Genomic DNA, 18,531 nt, shown 5'->3' on the forward strand with positions numbered 1-18,531 from the left:
GGATTGTATGGATTTAAATGTGTGACTCAGTTATGGTTATACCTATAGTTAAATGTTAAGGGTAACTTAAAATTTATCTTTTTTCCTTTTCAACTGCACACATTTCATATTGTCCAAATAAGTCTTTAAAAGAAGCAGATTTCCCCAAATCTTAACAAATTCTGAAAACGTAACTCTGAACATTGTTGAGATGTATCCTAGAAATTACTGATAAATGGCCTCCATTGTCTTTTAACACTAAAATCACGCTATGCAAGTAGTAAATCTATGGAAGTAGTTTACATAGAATCCTTGAATGTAGCCGTACTGTATATGCGAGCACTGTACAAAAATCTCTTTTCCATCTTCTAGCTTAATTTTTGAAAAACATATAAATATGGGAAACAAGATGTGTTGATTCTTTATTTTTTTTCAGCTATTAAAATTAAAACTTAGCAACTCCAAAGGCATTTTCTTGATGACTTCAATTATTTTCTCTCAATAAATAACCAGACCCCAAATTATTACCTCACTAAAGTTCAGACTAATGTGCTGACCATGGAAAAAAATGGAATAAGTAATTATCCAATAAAACTATCAAACAATACTGTGAATCATACCGCTCAAGGAACAGCAATTTCAAGAACGAAACTCTGCTATGCAAACACGTCAAATATTTTATTTTTGTATTTGTGAATGCATGTAACCCTTAGAGCTCCAATGATTCCAGAGTCTTAACATTCAGATAAAAATAATATAGTAATCATAGCAATAGCAGTTAGACTTATATACCGCTTCATATACCACCTTTCTAAGCGGTTTACAGAGTCAGCATATTGCCCCCACAGTCTGGGTCCTCATTTCACCCACCTCGGAAGGATGGAAGGCTGAGTCAACCTTGACCGGTGAGATTTGAACCGCTGAACTGCAGATAACAGTCAGCTGAAGTGGCCTGCAGTACTGCACCCTAACCTCTGCGCCACCTCGGCTCTCATCATAACCCAAATGCCATCATAATAATATAAACTGAAGGAAAAGGCAACACATATGGGAAGGTGGGAGACCATTCATATTGTGCAACTTGCAGAATAAGGATACTTTCTTAAAGAGCCTGGTGCTTGTTGTTCTCAGGAAAGTTAGAGAGTGGATCCTTGAAAAGGACTGTCTCTGAGTCATTTTTAAACTACTTGAAGGCAGGCAAAGTGGGGGACTATAAGTATTTCTGAAAAAAGCTATTCCAAAGAGGAGGTGAAGCGTGTTCAAGAAACATAACTTCTGAGCAATATTCTGTCAATGCATACCGATTCTTTGTCATCCAACCAAAGCATTTGCCCACACATTGATTCATATCAATGGTTGGTTGTGTTGATTTTTATCTTCCTCCATCATTTATCTAGGTTTCACCTCTGCCATTTCCTCACTATTGCTCTAGATATCACTGCTGTCAGCTCCTCTTCAACATTTCTGTAGTAAACAATAAAGCCCCGTGGGGCAAACTTAGTCAAGGTCCTGATGGCCTTGATATTCCAGGATCAAGTAGGGCCAGGGTAAAGCTGCTCACCATACTCTTAGGGCCGACTACAGGCATGGAGATTGATGTCTCCCCATCAGCCTGAGAAGCACAGATGTGAACAGAAGTGGCATGTGAAGGTTTGCTGCTGTGTATGGGGCCCAAAAGGTCGGCCCAGTGGGTCATATAATGTTGCTGTCATGTAAATGGTTATTTGTAATTCCCTCATAGCCACGAGGGCTGGAAAGGGTTAACGAGTGCCCAGGGTTAACCAAAATCATGGCCCAATTTCTATAAACATCCTCACTTAATACCTCCCAGTGTGCATTTCCACTTTTCTGCCTATCATGCAGACCCAGACTGGACAAATTTATTATCCTACATGAAAGGGTCGACAATATAGAAACACAACTAGCATGACTTAACACCTTAGAAGCAAGATTAGCATCCTTAAAAAAACATATAACACAGAAAAACAAAGATACAAAACCTCGAAATCCTATCCTAACCCAACAACCACAACCACAGATAACCACCAACCCTGCAAGTAATATCATCATCCTTTTCAAAGACACCATCGAAGGTGAACAGAAGCGTCCCAATGCTATCTTATTTGGTCTTGAGGACACCAATGAATCCGATGACATCACAAAGGTTCGCAGCAGCATCAGTAACGTTCAGGCATCAACCATCTCTCCCGATGGAATCATTGACAACTCCTGTGATGTCCCCGAGTTCAAGAATAGCGACGGCTCGGTGGCTCCATGCTTCTGCAGCGTCATTTGCAAGAGCGAGTCCAGCAAAGGCCAACTCATCCACACAATAAACTCACTCACCAAAAGTGCATTAACCATAAGAAACTTCGTTCACGGCCTGACCTATCCATACTGCAACATGACAGCACCTGTGAGCTCTGCTCAGAACTCAAAGGACGCCAGGACCAAGGAGAGACTGAAATTCAATACTTTGGACAGCTCAAGTATGGAGGACATTGGTTTAGTCCCGTCAATGATTTTATATTCTATTTTTTCCCACTTCTGTTAGCATTAGTGAGATAAGAAGCCCTACTGAAATAAATAATCAAATCAGGCTCAGAAGCATTAACTAACAATCTCTATTTCAATCAAATTGAATCTAAAGAGTGTTAATTCTATTCAGAAGCTCCCACAATGTGATGTAAGAAGGCAGCAAGAAGGCAGGAGAGTAAAGGCAGCAAGAAAGATTTGAAGTCTATTTCCAGTAACAAGTATAAAGACTTCTGAAAGACCAGGGGTGGTGCAGCTTCTGTTGGCTTGAGAGCTATCCAGGCTTTAAGAGATGTACTCCAAAAGTGGATGTGGACAAGTCCAAAGTTTGTTTTGGGGACTTAAGTGTTGAAATGAGTGCAACCACCATATGCATCAAGCCAAAACATGGATGCTAGAAAGTTGTAGACTTGGGGCCTCATTTTCTGCACCCTTATTGTGGGAAAATACCATAGACCATGTTTTTAAAAAAAAAAAAAAAAAAAAGTCAACAGTGGGAATTTCTTTTGCCTGTGGGTGACTGAGAGTATAATCCAATCTGCCGGGAGGTACGCAAGTCCTGAGTGGAAATAACACATTGTGTATTATAAAATGCACCATTGCAATTCTTTCAAAGGTAAAAATTCTGTAAATATGAAAACTCTGAGTGATAAACTGAGATTCCAACTCTTCGGTATGGCTCTCCAATTTTTGAAAACTGTCATCAAGCTGTAATGTTGAAGAGTAGAGAAGAGTAGTCAAATATACCTGTGTTTAATTTAAGTATGCAGGTAGTCCTTGCTTACAAGAGTTTTTTTAAGGGATTGCTCAAAGTTACGACGACGCTGAAAAAAGTGACTTGTGACCATTTTCCCCACATGACTGTTGCAGCATCCGCATGCTCATATGATCCAAATTCAGACTTTGGGGAATTGACTCATATTCAGGGGTGGGCTGCTATGAGTTCTCCCGGGTTCAGGAGAACCCATAGCTAACGTTATGGAGAACGTTATGGAGAACGTTATGGAGCTAACGTTATGGAGAACCTCCACATCCCACCCCTGGCTGGCCCCACCCACCCTGCCCAACCCTCCCCTCCCATGCGGCCAATTTTGGATGCGAGATAAGCGCAGGGCCCACGTGGGGGGCTCAAGGAGGGGAAAAACGGGCCTCTCGGAAGTTCAGGAAGGCCGGAAATGGGCCCATTTCTGGCTCTCGGAGGGCCTCAATAGCCCAGGGAGGCAGTTTTCACCCTCCCAAAGGCTTGAGTAAAGCCTCTGGAGCAGTGGTGGGTTTCAAAAATTTTTAGAACCTCTTCTATAGGTGTGGCCTGCTTTGTGGGAGTGGTTTGCTGGCCATGTGACTGGGTGGGAGGGGCTTGGCAGTCATGTGACTGGGTGGGCATGGCCAACTTGTAAAATGTGGTGAAACTCACTTAACAACGCTCTTGCTTAGCAACCAAACTGTTGGCTCAGAAACTCTGGCATTTGAAGCACACAAATCTTAAAGCTGTCAAGTTACAAGACCCTTCCATCCCTACCACTTTAGAAAAAAAAAAAACAGAGATGTTCAAATTTGACAGCTTTAAGATATGTGGACTTCAACTCCCAGAATTCCTCCTCCAGTGATGTTGGCTCAGAAACTCTGGCATTTGAAGCACGCAAGTCTTAAAGCTGTCAAGTTACAAGAACCTTCCACCCCTAATCCTTTAGAAAAAAAACCTCAGGGGTGTTCAAACATGACAGCTTTAAGACTTGTGGACTTCAACTCCCAAAATTCCTCTTCTCGCTCTTCATCTTGATGATGTGCAGACAGGCAAGGGGAGGGAACTGGAACCGGTTCTAAACGGCACTGTAGATTTGTGGAACCTCTTCTATAGAAGAGGTTAGAACTGGCAGGAACCCACCCCTGCTTGGGTACAATCTCAAAACATATGGAGGCTGACTGGCTGCACCCGCCATGGCCACGCCCACTGAACAACCAGGCAGGGAACCCATTGCTGAAATTTTTGAAGCCCACCCCTGCTCATATTAATGACAGTTGCAATGTCCCAGGGTTTTGTGATCACCTTATGTGACCTTCTGACAAGCGAAGTTAAATGGGGAAGCTAAATTCCCTTATTATTAATTAACCATATTACTATCTTAACAACTGCGGTGATTCACTTGACAACTGTGGCAAGAAAGGTTGTGAAATGGTAAACCATTTGACCACTGTCTCACTTAGCAACAGAAACGTTGGGCTCAATTGTGATTGCAAGTTGAGGGCTACCTGTATATAAGGTTAATTTTACTTTTTTTCTTTTCCAGTCCTGACCATATTGCAGCATAGTTTCCAGCACATCATTTCAAGACTAAATGCAGCCTTTGGCCACAAGGATTCATTCTTGATGAAGTTTCTCCTTTTTTGCTTTCCAGTCGTACACCTGAGCCAAATTAATTTATTGGCTGAGATAATGAAATGTCCATAAGATTCCATGAAGATAAAATCCAGGTACCCCTGCTATGGGAATCTCAAAATTGTTCCTATATCCCAAGACAACAGGAGAATAGAAAATGAGGTTGGAATAATTAATTAGCATATAGAGATTGGTGAGCGCTGAGATTTTGATCCTATTCTTTCCCAGGACATTCCTTCTCTTTCTTTCTTTCTTTCTTTCTTTCTTTCTTTCTTTCTTTCTTTCTTTCTTTCTCTGTCTCTCTTTCTCTCTCTCCCTTTCACTTTCTTTCTCTTTCTCTCTTTCTCTCTCTCACACTCTTTCTCTGTCTCTGTCTCTCACTCCCTCACTCCTTCCCTGTGCAAAGAAAAAGGTTTTTTCAATAACCTACATGTTGCCATCTATCTCATCCTAGTAATAGAATGGATTTTCACTGTCCTTAGTCTAATTGCTTTATTACCCTTTTGTTTATTTATTCATAAGGACTGCTGTTAAGTGACATGGGAGAGCAATTGCTTAATGGATAAGTATTAAACCAAATGTTTCACTGGTTTTGGGATGTTACTGAGGAGGTAAAGAACTGAAGAGAAATTCCTGTCCAGAGAAGAGGATTGGGTGGGTTAAAGTAGTGAATCTATCTTTTGGAGACGTTGGAAGCAATATCCATCTGGTTCAGTTCCAAGCCAGGAGAAAGGTACTGGAGACAAAATGGAGGCTGGAGGCTGATTGGAAAGGGGGTCCATTTATTGATCGAGCAGAACCACCAAGCACGTGTGATTCTGGGCAGCTGACCAAATGGAGTTGAGTGTGAGGAGTTTTTTTAATACCTTCTCTTGGGCTTTGCACTTGAGCTTCCTGTTCCTGTGCAAGAACATGTATTCTAGTGGCTGTTGTGGGGCTCATAGGTTATCTGAGCTAAGTTTGGTTGAAGTTTATGAGGGTGATGCAATAATTCCTATTTTGGCTTAATGGCTTTGCCCTGGTTTGGATCTTGAGTGAGGGATAATCTGCCTTTGTTCAGACTTTGCTGCAGGGAGCAATGGATTGCCAAATCTGCATTTCTAAAAGCTGTCCCAGCTCAGTATTTACTTGGGGCAGGGAGCTGGGACTCTGAGTTTCTGTCTCCCTTAAGATTTTTTGTTTCTCTTTTAGGGGAAATATTTTATTCTGCTTTTTAAAAATATTTCATTCTTCTGAGGGGAGGTGGCTTCCCGCACAGAAGATATCTAGTCAATACCCATCTCCCATTATGTGATCATTATTATTATGATTGGTCATAGAATTAGTTAGATGTTTAGACTGTATTTGGTATTTTTACCCACCTATCTTTCCAAGGACTTGGGATAGGCAGATGTTGTTTGATGGTACTAAAAGTATTATTGCAGGATGTAAGCTGTTCCAAGTAAAGCTGCCTTTTGCAGTTGACTGGTTTTGTCAGTGCAATGATGTTCAAGAAGTGCTCCATATGTTTTGGGATTGTGTACCCAAGCAGGGGTGGATTCCTGCCAGTTCTAACCTCTTCTGTAGAAGAGGTTCCACAAATCTACAGTGCCGTTTAGAACCAGTTCCAGCTCCCACCCCCTGTCCATCTGCACATCATCAAAATGAAGAGCGAGAGGAGGAATTCTGGGAGTTGAAGTCCACAAGTCTTAAAGCTGTCAAGTTTGAACACCCCTGGGTTTTTTTCTAAAGAGTTAGGGGTGTAAGGGTCTTGTAACTTGATAGCTTTAAGACTTGCACGCTTCAAATGCCAGAGTTTCTGAGCCAACATTTTGATTGTTAAGCAAGAGTGTTGTTAAGTGAGTTTCACCACATTTTACAAGTTGGCCACGCCCACCCAGTCACATGGCCGGCAAGCCACTCCCACCCATCACATGGCCAGCAAGTCACTCCCACAAAGCAGGCCACACCTACAGAAGAGGTTCTCAAAAACTTTGAAACCCACCACTGTACCCAAGGTGTCTATTACTATCAGCTTTGTTTCTCCTTTTACATTTCTCAGTCACCCAGTGAAGAGCAAGGGAACTGAAGAAGCTTCTTGGGTGAGAAGCAAAATATTTTCAAAGAAAAAAAAAACCAAGAAAGTCCAGGTGCCTTTTGGAAAAGCATCTTTGGGGCAACCATGACCTGGGTGATTGAGAATCTGCATGAAGAGCAAAAATCTGATTTGTACATCTTGTCTAAACCAATTGGCTTGAAGCCACATTGTATTTCCCACATTTTATTTGTTACCTTTAATCAGAATCCTACCAAATGTCTTTTAAGCACACTTAGCAAACGAATCCCCCTTTAATGTTTGCATTCTTCCTCCCTTTTTCTTATCCAATACCAGCATTTTTCAATTGACACAAAAGTATGCAGCCTTCATGTACATTAAGCACAGCCACTACGTAATAAGCCCTATCCATATTTTTAGATTCTCTGTTACATCATCTATACTTGCAGTATTAACTTTTTTCAACATTCCTGTACCATTTTTGTCCTGGGTACATAACATTTATTTCAATTCAATTTTTCAATGTATCCCCATGGAGATCTCTAAGTATTCCTATTGGTTTAACCTCTCTCATGTTACATTCAAATCACTGTTCCTATGAGTAATTTCTTCATCCATTTCCAAAACAATGTCCATCAGGATTGCTGGGCAAGTTTGCTACCTCTTTTATCTTAACTATTTGTTGCTGTGTTTGTCTACATTCTTTGTGACTTTTAGTTTATATGTATGCATGTTCTAGAGTATCATGGTTACCCTCATTTTTTTGCAGAAATCGTTTTCTTACATGCATTTTTCTTTCTACACAATCTCTTTTTGTTTATCTTTTTTTAAAAACATGATTTTCATATTTTCCATTCTCGTAACACCAAACTCATCTGTGTTACTCTACAACATTACTTATTCACAATATTAAATTCTGCTGCAATCAAAATCAATTCCCAGCATAATTTTTAGCCTTTATTCCAACAACTTCCACATCCTTTCTCCTTATGATCAATGTATTTCATTCTGTAGGGAGATTATCTTTGAACACCTGTTCATATAGGATACATATTTTTACTTCCTGTAGTAGTTCTTTTACTGCAGTTTCTTGTCACTTTTTTCCCTTTTTCTTCCATATTCATTTCCCCCCAAGATCAACTCTTGACTTACATACAGGAATCATCCTTTTACTTCCGCTCTTCCAGTTTTCTGCCAGATTTGTTCTTGGTTATATCTTAGCTAAGTATGATCCTTTTCATTTATTTTTTTCTGGAATTATGCCTCTAAAATATTTCTGCTTTCTGTTCAAATTTTATATTGAAAATTTTGATGTATTTCTTTCTAGTATTTTTGAGGATTTTTTACATAATCATTTGTAGTAAAATGTTCCTTTTGTTATGACTTTCAAGTATTTATTGTTATATTATTTGTCTATCTTGGTAAATATTGACAGCTATACACCATTTGTAAAACAAAGTACCAATTTTCTATTATATTATTTATTTTTCCATAACTTTTCCTTTTGTATTGTATCTTTGAAGTTTTATATTCACTTTATCATCCAGTTAATTTATTTGTTCTGTATGTATGTATGTATGTATCTATCTATCTATCTATCTATCTATCTATCTATCTATCTATCTATCTATCTATCTATCTATCTATCATCTGTCTGTCTATCATCTGTCTATCTATCTATCTATCTATCTATCTATCTATCTATCTATCTATCTATCTATCTATCTATCTATCATTGGTCTATCTATCTATCATCTATCTATCATCTGTCTATCTGTCTGTCTGTCTGTCTATCTATCTATCATTGGTCTATCTATCTATCTATCTATCTATCTATCTATCATCTGTCTCTATCTATCATCTATCATCTATCTATCTATCTCTATCTATCTATCTATCCATCATCTGTCTATCTATCTATCATCTGTCTGTCTGTCTATCATCTGTCTGTCTGTCTGTCTATCTATCTATCTATCTATCTATCTATCTATCTATCTATCTATCTATCTATCTATCTATTATCTATCTATCATCTGTCTATCTGTCTGTCTGTCTGTCTATCTATCTATCATTGGTCTATCTATCTATCATCTGTCTGTCTATCTATCTATCTATCTATCTATCTATCTATCTATCTATCTATCTCTTAATGTATGATATTTTATGTTATGTTTCAAATTGTATCCCCTTCCTCAAAGTCCCTCCTTTTTGAGATCATGTTTTATTTATCCAGCAATATGTGAATACCTCAAATTCTTACTTTTGTTGAGGAAATTTTGCTGAGTCTTTAGACTGTTTCTATGTCTTCATGCACCATCTGAGAAGTATTCAATTAGTCCTGAGACATAAATTCTCCTGTCTTTTTTTCCTGACAATCTTTGACAATTCCCCACCCCACCCCCAGTAAGAGAAAATTTCTTTTAAAAATTTCAAAAACAAAGAAATCTCAAAAGCAAATTTTCATGGATGGAATATAGAGTTCCTGTACCCATTTTGTTAGTGGTGTGGTGGCCAAGAAATGTATGAACTTCTCCTGTTTTTTCAAGCCTCCTTGGATTTCCATACTGCTGTCACATCACAAAAAAAGACATTTGTTGAACTTTGGTAGTGCTTTTATTATCACTGTTAAGGGAGAGTCCTGCCATTCAAAAATTATTAGACAATTTCCATGCTCACGATTTTCCACTGATTTTTTTTCTGTCTTCAAATTGAATAGACAATTACAAAAATATGTATGTGTCCATCTGTAGTATCAACACAAGGAGATGCCAGGATAAGAAAAAGCTGATTTAACATCGGAATTGCCAGCAATCACTGTATATAAACCCCAACTAATCATTCTCTATTCTAGACATATTGATATACCGTATTTTTCGGAGTATATATTTTCACTCTCAAAAAAGAGAGTGAAAATCTGGGTGCATCTTATACACTGAATACAGTATTTTTTTTCCTTCCAAAACCCTGCCCTCTTCACCAAAATGGCTGTGCATTGCCTTTAGGAGGCTTCCCGAGTGCTCCTGGGGGCTGGGGAAGGCAGAAATGGGCGAAAAATGGACCGAGTTTTTTGCTTGCTTTTGCCCACACCCCCCTCAACCCTCCAGGAGCATTCTACAAGCCTCCTAAAGGCTATTCATGCCCCCCCTTTTTTGGAAGAAAACGGGCCCATTTTTATTGTATACTGTATATGTATATCCGGAAGTGGGTAACACTGAATTTGGAGGTGCTTAACTTCTGTGCAAAGATATTAAGTTACCTTCTGGGTAGACTTATAAAGAGTTGTTGAATGAGACATTTCTCATGTTACACCTCTCAGTGGCTCCAAAGAATTCTTCTAGAAACTTTTCCCATGCAATATTTAATGTGAGAATATTATTCTCTAAACATGCTCAGACTATGTCAACATTCAGTGAATATTTTATAATCAAAATCAATATATGGCATCTGAAGATATTGCAGGGAGTTAATATTCAACAGGTCTGAAATGCATCAGTATTTGGCAACACTAGACAACTGCTGATGTAACAAATAACGTTTGACAGTATCCCACAGATGACCTGCTATATGAAAATTAGTTACAAATTATTCCAATTCTAGTCATGCATTTTTCATCAACATTTAAGGAGCACATTTCTGGAATTTTACTCCAACTCTTGTCACATGCTGAGTCTGTTGTTATCCCTGTGAACTCGGTTTGATGACTAACATGAATGAGTGATCCTTGTTGCAATCTTGTCCGTTACCCTCAGTTGTGATGCACCCATCGTGATTCATGCAAAATTTATTTTATTTATTTTATTTGTCAATAAGTACAAGGAAACAAGTATGAAAAACACATGAAAAAATGGCACAAATAAATGGATAAAATAAGCAAAACATAGCCATTAACACATAAAAAGTACATATAAATGGGACAGTAGGATAGGGACGGTAGGCACACTGGTGCGCTTATGCGTCCCCTTAGGGATCTTAACAAATGCATAAGGTCCACGGTAGACAGCGTAAGGCAAAAGGTATGGGGGTTAGAGGAACTAACAACAGGCTCCGGTAGGGTGTTCCACACATTTACTATTCTATTGCTGAAATCGTTTTTCCTGCAATCAAGATTCGGACATATTACATTTAGTTTGCATCTATTGATAGCCTTTGTGTTCTTGCAGTTGAAGTGAAAGTGGTCATTAATTGGTAGGATGTTATGGCAAATTATCTTGTGCACTAAGCTCAGTTCGGAACGTAGACAGCATAGTTCAAGGTTATCCAGACCTAAAATTTCAAGCCTGGTGGTATATGGAATTTTATTACGAGCAGAGGAATTGAGTACTCTTCTTGTAAAATACCTCTGGACCCTCTCTAATGTTTTGATGTCCAAAATGCAGTGTGGGTTCCAGGCAGGTGAGCAGTATTCAAGGATAGGTTTGGCAAAGGTTTTGTATGCCTAGTTAGCAGCATAGCATTACCAGAGAGAAAACTACGTAAAATAAGGTTGACTCCTCTGAATGCCTTTTTGGCAATGTTGTTACAGTGAGCTCTGGGGCTGAGGTCTTTCGAAATGAGTACTCCTAGGTCTTTGACAGAGTGTGGCTCATCCTTTAGATCATTTCCGCCCAGCTTGTATTGTAAAATGAGCTAGACTAGAGCTCACATTGCAGACAGAATTTTCCCAGCATATGAAACCTACTGCTTTCCATAACATCTGCTTCTTCGTGGCACGACAAAACCGCGAAGCCCTTATCCGCGGAGACATAAGCGCGTCACTAAAGCCGTGATGTCATCATCGCGCATCATCACCGCCGCGACAACGGTGCGGCAACAGAAAGGCGCTTTAAAATGGTGCCGCGGCAGAAAGCCGATTTCCATTAAGGTAAGGGTTAGGATTAGGTTTAGGGGTTTGTTTTAGGGTTAGGGTTAGGGTTAGGTTTAGGGTTAGGTTTAGGGTTAGGTTTAGGGTTAGGTTTAGGGTTAGGTTTAGGTTTAGGGTTAGGGTTAGGTTTAGGGTTAGATTTAGGGTTAGGGTTAGGTTTAGGGTTAGGTTTAGGGTTAGGTTTAGGGTACTGAGTGCTTGGGAATGCGCGGATTTGCCCTCCGCGATTATGTCATCGCGGTAGGGTCGCGTTTTTCCTTAGTGCTTTGAACGGCGCGAATTAGTCTTCGCGCTTATGTCTCCGCGGATAAGGGCTTCGCGGATTTGTGGTGGAACCCTGCTTCTTAACTTGTGAATGACTGAGAATGAGGGAGCTAAGTAATATGGCTTGGGATGGGCCTTAGTGATGGATTAGGGACCATCACGAATGGCAAATTATCCAGGATGTGTTGGCGAAGGGCTTAGGGCTTATAGTTCTCTTCTTCCCGAATATGCTCACACCCACTCCAAGGAACTAGATGCTATATGGGAACCCCATGAGATGGGTTTAGTTTTAAGAGAAGAGTGCAATTAGATAACGAGTGCAGAGTCAACATGAACAATGTCTGAGTGAGAATTGAGTGCAAGCGAGCAAGCGAGCCCAGGTAAAGGAAATGATCTTTGTCCTTTGTGTAGCTTTCCACCCCCTTCATAGCCTCGTCTCCAAGTCAACGGGTCCCAGCTGGGAAGAAGCAGATTATTTATCTCCAGAGGTCAACCTTTTTCAGCTTCCTAACTAATCAATGCACTCAATCCAGAGGTAGTCCTACAGTATCCATCATACAAAGAGCTCATTCACAGATGAGCTTCTACAATAACAGTTCATAGAAGGGGCCTCCTCACACCACACAAGGCAATCCTTCCCTACTGTTGCATTTTATCTCCCTCACCTGCCTCCCTCCCTCCCTCCTATCTAAGTCCAGATGTCTTTTCCCCAGAGAAGGCCACAAGTAGCCTAGAACTCTAGCTATGCCCAAAGATGCATATATCTAGTCTCCATTTAACAACAAATCTCTTTATTATGGATAATAAAAGATACCCTCATGAAATAAATGGATTTAAGGTAGTTATGATTCATAATTTCATTCATTCTAAAAGAACCCATACCTATGTTAGATATACAATACAATACAATAGCAGTGTTGGAAGGGACCTTGGAGGTCTTCTAGTCCAATCCCCTGCCTAGGCAGGAAACCCTATAGCATTTCAGACAAACGGCTATCCAGCATCTTCTTAAAGACTTCCAGGGTTGGGGCATTCACAACTTCTGGAAGCAACTTCTGTTCCACTGATTAATTGTTCTCACTGTCAGGAAATTTCTCCTCAGTTCTAAGTTGCTTCTCTCCTTGATTAGTTTCCACCCATTGCTTCTCGTTCTGCCCTCAGGTGCCTTGGAGAATAGTTTGACTCCCACTTCTTTGTGGCAACCCCTGAGATATTGGAACACTGCTATCATGTCTCCCCTAGTCCTTCTTTCTATTAAACTAGTGATACCCAGTTCCTGCAACCGTTCTTCATATGTTTTAGTCTCTAGTCCCCTAATCATCTTTGTTGCTCTTCTCTGCACTCTTTCTAGAGTCTCCACATCTTTTCTACATCGTGGTGAACAAAACTGAATGCAGTGAGTTCAATCTATAAAGGATACTTTTTTTATTGCAAGCAAAACAAGAGTAATTTAGTAATTTTGATAATATATACCAGGATAGTGATGTTGAAGAAGCCCTTACTGGGTCCTGCAAGTGTCATGTATTGTAGATCTTCATTTAACCCAAATCTCCCTTAAAAGTACTTCATCAGCTACCCCGAAACTCAGTGTGCTGTCCGGGGTCCTGAGCCCCAGCGTCACCCCAAACCAGCGTTACCCAAGATTGGGTAAAATGAAGATTTTACCAAGGATATTCTATGGTATTCCATGAAAAGCAACAGTACATTGAAGAGTAATATGTCATAGCATTGCATCAATATGCAGGTTGTCGATGATGAAAATTGTAATCCAGCATATCTGGAAGACATTACCTTAGGTAGTCTGTTTCAGAATATTCTAATTTGTCTGATTTAGGGGTGATTAACTGTCTGCTAATATTGATAGTTTGATGCAAAATTTCCATGAACAAAGCCTCTAATTTCTTTTTTTTTCTTTTTCATTTTTTATTCCCTCACATTTTGTAAATATTTAAGAATATCTTTTCATGTGACAACACTGAAGAAATGACACTTGGCTACAAAGTAGTGAGCTTGTATAACAGTGTAAATGTGAGGTGTCCCCTCAAAATAACGCAACACACAGCCATTAATGTCTAAACTGCTGGCAAGATATACTTAAATTATTTACAAAATGTGAGAAGGTGTATTAGGGGTGGGTTCCTGAACCTGTTAGTATCGGTTCGCTGCGTGCACATGCACATTGGCCGCACATTGCTTGCGCATTCACATTTGACTAAAAATTGTTCTACGCATGCACAGAAACATGCCAGCAACGGCAGAAGACATCGGAGAACTGGTTCTGGGATGTGGCCAGCCTGGGTCATTGCCGGTTCTGCGACCCAGGCAAAAATACCACTTACCAGTTCGACCAAACTGGGCCAATATGATGCCCCTACTTTAAATGATGCACCTATCAACAATTGTGATCATACTTCATGTTGTGTAGATTTAGTGTGGAGCAATAGGAGGAAAGGGATCAGGGTCGAGGTAGCAGCTTTCATGTTGCTATTGGTAGAACTAAAGGTTAGATGGAGAGTAGGGATATCAGATGTGGATTAAAAAAAAAGAATAACTAAATGGAAGCAATAAATCCTGATACTGCTGAATGTAATATTTACAGGGATGGGTTCCTGCCAGTTCTAACTTCTTCTATAGAAGAGGTTCCACAAATCTACAGTGCCGTTTAGAACCGGTTCCAGCTCCCTCCCCCCGCCAGTCTGCACATCATCAAGATGAAGAGTGCGAGGAGGAATTCTGGGAGTTGAAGTCCACAAGTCTTAAAGCTGTCAAGTTTGAACACCCCTGGGGATTTTTTTCTAAAGGGCTAGGGGTGCAAGGGTCTTGTAACTTGACAGATTTAAGACTTGCGTGCTTCAAATGCCAGAGTTTCTGAGCCAACATTTTGGTTGCTAAGCAAGAGCGTTGTTAAGTGAGTTTCACCACATTTTACAAGTTGGCCACACTACCCAGTCACATGGCTGGCAAGCCACTCCCACCCGGTCACATGGCCAGCAAGCCACTCCCACAAAACAGGCCACACCTATAGAAGAGGTTCTAAAAAATTTTGAAGCCCACCACTGAATGGTTACATGGATTTTTGAAAACCCCATGACATTTTAAAAATATATTGTTATTGAAACTTCTATTATTTTACTGTTTATTTATTTGATTGATTGATTATGTACTATTATAATTTGGTATCGGCTTTTCACAACTAAATAGACAGATCTTTTTCAGAATAATTTGTCCTTGGACTAGGATAAGTCTTTCAATGGGGAACTCATTGCCACTGAAATTAAGTCCATCTACCTTACTGCTAGTTGTCTTCTCTTTATTCTTCCTTTCCCAGCATTTTAGGGTTTTTCAGCAAACTAGGTCTTCACAAAACATCACAATTTGAGCCTGGGTTTTTGTGCCTTGAGTGAGAACACTGGGCTGATTTGTTTTATGAAAGTCTATTAGATTAGCATTATAAAAGCCTGATCATTTGGTGGCAACACAGAGGGACTTCGGTTTGTCTTTGCTGACATCTGGCTGTAATCCATATTTTTACACTCTGTATCTTGTGTTTGCTAGGGATATGCAACTATTATTGTGCCAATATAACAGCAATGATCGTGGGATTGATATTGTCCCAAAGGTGGCTAATTGATGCATAATTAAATGCGGAATCGATGGCCACTAAATTGAATGGTTTTAAAATGGTCTTGGATAATTTCATGAAGGTCTTTCAGCTGGGAAAGACATACCTCCAAATAGGACAGTATACTTCCAAATGCCTTTTATTCAATTATATTATTTTATTTTATGCCAATCCAACTCCAAACAACTCTGGGAAGCTGACAATACACAATTGTGAGAGAACAAAACAGAAGGACAAGTATGTTCTGACATTCATCCACTTCAGTGGAATTTGTTTGGCAAATGTGGTAAACAGAGTGTTGGATCAAAATGAGTTTCCGCATGAGCCACAAAGTCCTTCTTATAAGCAAGATGTGGGGAAGTGATCTGGGACAGAACATATATGTATATCAGATACAGGGGTGGGTTTCTGCCAGTTCTAATCTAAGGGGTTTGGGCATGCATGCATGAATTTGCATGTGCATGCATGCGCTTTGGGCACTCGGTCCAGAAAAGGTTAGCCATCACTGGCCTAGAGAATGTACAATGGTGTTGTAGTGGGAACCAGAGTCTGCAACCAACTCAGATGTCTATCTTGTCCCCATATTTATACCACAGCAGCATCACAAGCCACACCAAGTACACATATAAGACTACACGATCTTTTACATGCTGTTCCTCTGGTGCAGGGTTGGGTTCCTGCCAGTTCTAACCTCTTCTATAGAAGAGGTTCCACAAATCTACAGTGTCGTTTAGAACTGGTTCCAGCTCCTTTCCCCTACCTGTCCGCACCACACTTGCCTCGCCCTCCACTCACTGCTTGGCTGGCTCATTGATTGGCTGGCTCACCAATTGCTCTAAAAGTCCGATATAAACCTTAAAGTTTTAAAGCTGTCAAGTTTGAACACCCCTGGGGGTTTTTTTCTAAAGAATTAGGGGTGCAAGGGTCTTGTAACTTGACAGCTTTAAGACTTGCACACTTCAATGCCAGAGTTCCTGAGCCAACATGATTGGAGGAGGAATTCTGGGAGTTGAAGTCCACAAGTCTTAAAGCTGTCAAGTTTGAACACCCCTGGGTTTTTTTTCTAAAGGGTTAGGGGTGCAAAGGTCTTGTAACTTGACAGCTTTAAGACTTGCGTGCTTAAAATGCCAGAGTTTCTGAGCCAACATTTTGGTTGCTAAGCAAGAGCGTTGTTAAGTGACTTTCACCATATTTTACAAGTTGGCCACACCCACCCAGTCACATGACTGCCAACCCACTCCCACTCAGCCACATGGCTGGCAAGTCACTTCCACCCAGTCACATGGCCGACAAGCCACTCTCATAAAGCAGGTGACACCTACAGAAGAGGTTCTAAAAATTTTGGAAACCCTCCACTGATCAGATGTATATTCAGATGTTTGTGTGTATCTATCTGGTGTACTCCATGATACACGATTTATATAAAATACAGAAAGTGTGTGTAATGACACACAGTTTGCCAGTGATAACAGAGTTCTATATCTTAATAATACCATAAATGAAAACTTAATTTAATCAAACCTAATTATATATTATACATACTATTAATATACAATGACATTGATTTACTTAATCACTAAATTCAGTAACTATGCTATTGTAAATTACATCAATATACTGTATGTACATAGGAACGTGATGGCTCAGTGGCTAAGACGCTGAGCTTATCAATCAGAAAGGTCGGCAGTTCAGTGTTTCAAATCCCTAGCACCACATAATGGAGTGAGCTCCTGTTACTTGTCCCAGCTTCTGCCAACCTAGCAGTTCAAAAGCATGTAAAAATGCAAGAAGAAAAATAGGGACCACTGTGGTGGGAAGGTAGCAGCATTCCGTGCGGCTTCAGTGTTTAGTCATGCCGCCCACAAGACCATGGAGACATCTTTGGACAGCGTTGGCTCTTCAGCTTTGAGACAGAGATGAGCACTGCCCCCTAGAGTCGGGAACGACTAGCACATACGTGCGACGGGAACCTTTACCTTTTTACTGTATATACATCAAAACTATTTTGAATAACTTCGTTATGTGACATGTGGTTACTTTTCAAGAGATACTTAACAGGGTCTCTTTTACACACTATATTCAAAAAGAAATTAACTTTTTTTGGACTGAGTGCAGCGATTCCCATTTCGTCTTGCTTTAATTCAGCATTATTTCCGAGCACGGCGTGTGTGAAAGGTTTTTTGGAAATGTTCCTGTTCATGTTTGCAAGGCTGGACTTCCTTGCTTGCAGGAACTGTGAAAAGGTGATAAGCAGCCAGTGGCCTTTTCTAATCTCTGGCTGATAAATTCACCCGGGTCAACAGTTTTTCCCAGGCTTGAGGTTTAAAATTCAACAATCTTGGACACTTGTTGATTGAGCCAGAAAAGGTACCACCTGCCAGGTTCCATAATTTGACTCCTCTCCTGCCCTCTTCTTGGGTTTTTCTGTTGCTATCCGGAAATCGAGTTTTAGATTTTGTTTCTTTTTTTCTTTTACACAAAGGAGCCGATTCTTTTCCAGCAATGCACAGTAGCGTTTATAATAGCGATTAGAATCTGTGAACTTTGTTCAGATGGACAGGAGTTCAGGCAATCTTGTATCTTAATGCACTCCTGAGACTTTTGCAAGAAAAGAGTAGAGGCTTGTACAGCAAAAATGATTGGATTTCTTTAAACAGCACAATTATTACTCCATGCAAAATTATTCTCTCTCTCTTTCTTTCTCTCTCTCCCTCCCTCTTTCTCTCTCTGTGTGTGTGTGTGTGTCTGTGTGCATGTATTTATATGTTTATATATATAGGTAGTCCTCGACTTAAAACAACCATGGAGCCAAAAATTTCTGTTGCTAAGTAAGACATTTGGTAAGTGGATTTTACCCC

Source organism: Thamnophis elegans, chromosome 6 (genome assembly GCF_009769535.1).
Source record: "Thamnophis elegans isolate rThaEle1 chromosome 6, rThaEle1.pri, whole genome shotgun sequence".
NCBI lineage: Eukaryota > Metazoa > Chordata > Lepidosauria > Squamata > Colubridae > Thamnophis > Thamnophis elegans.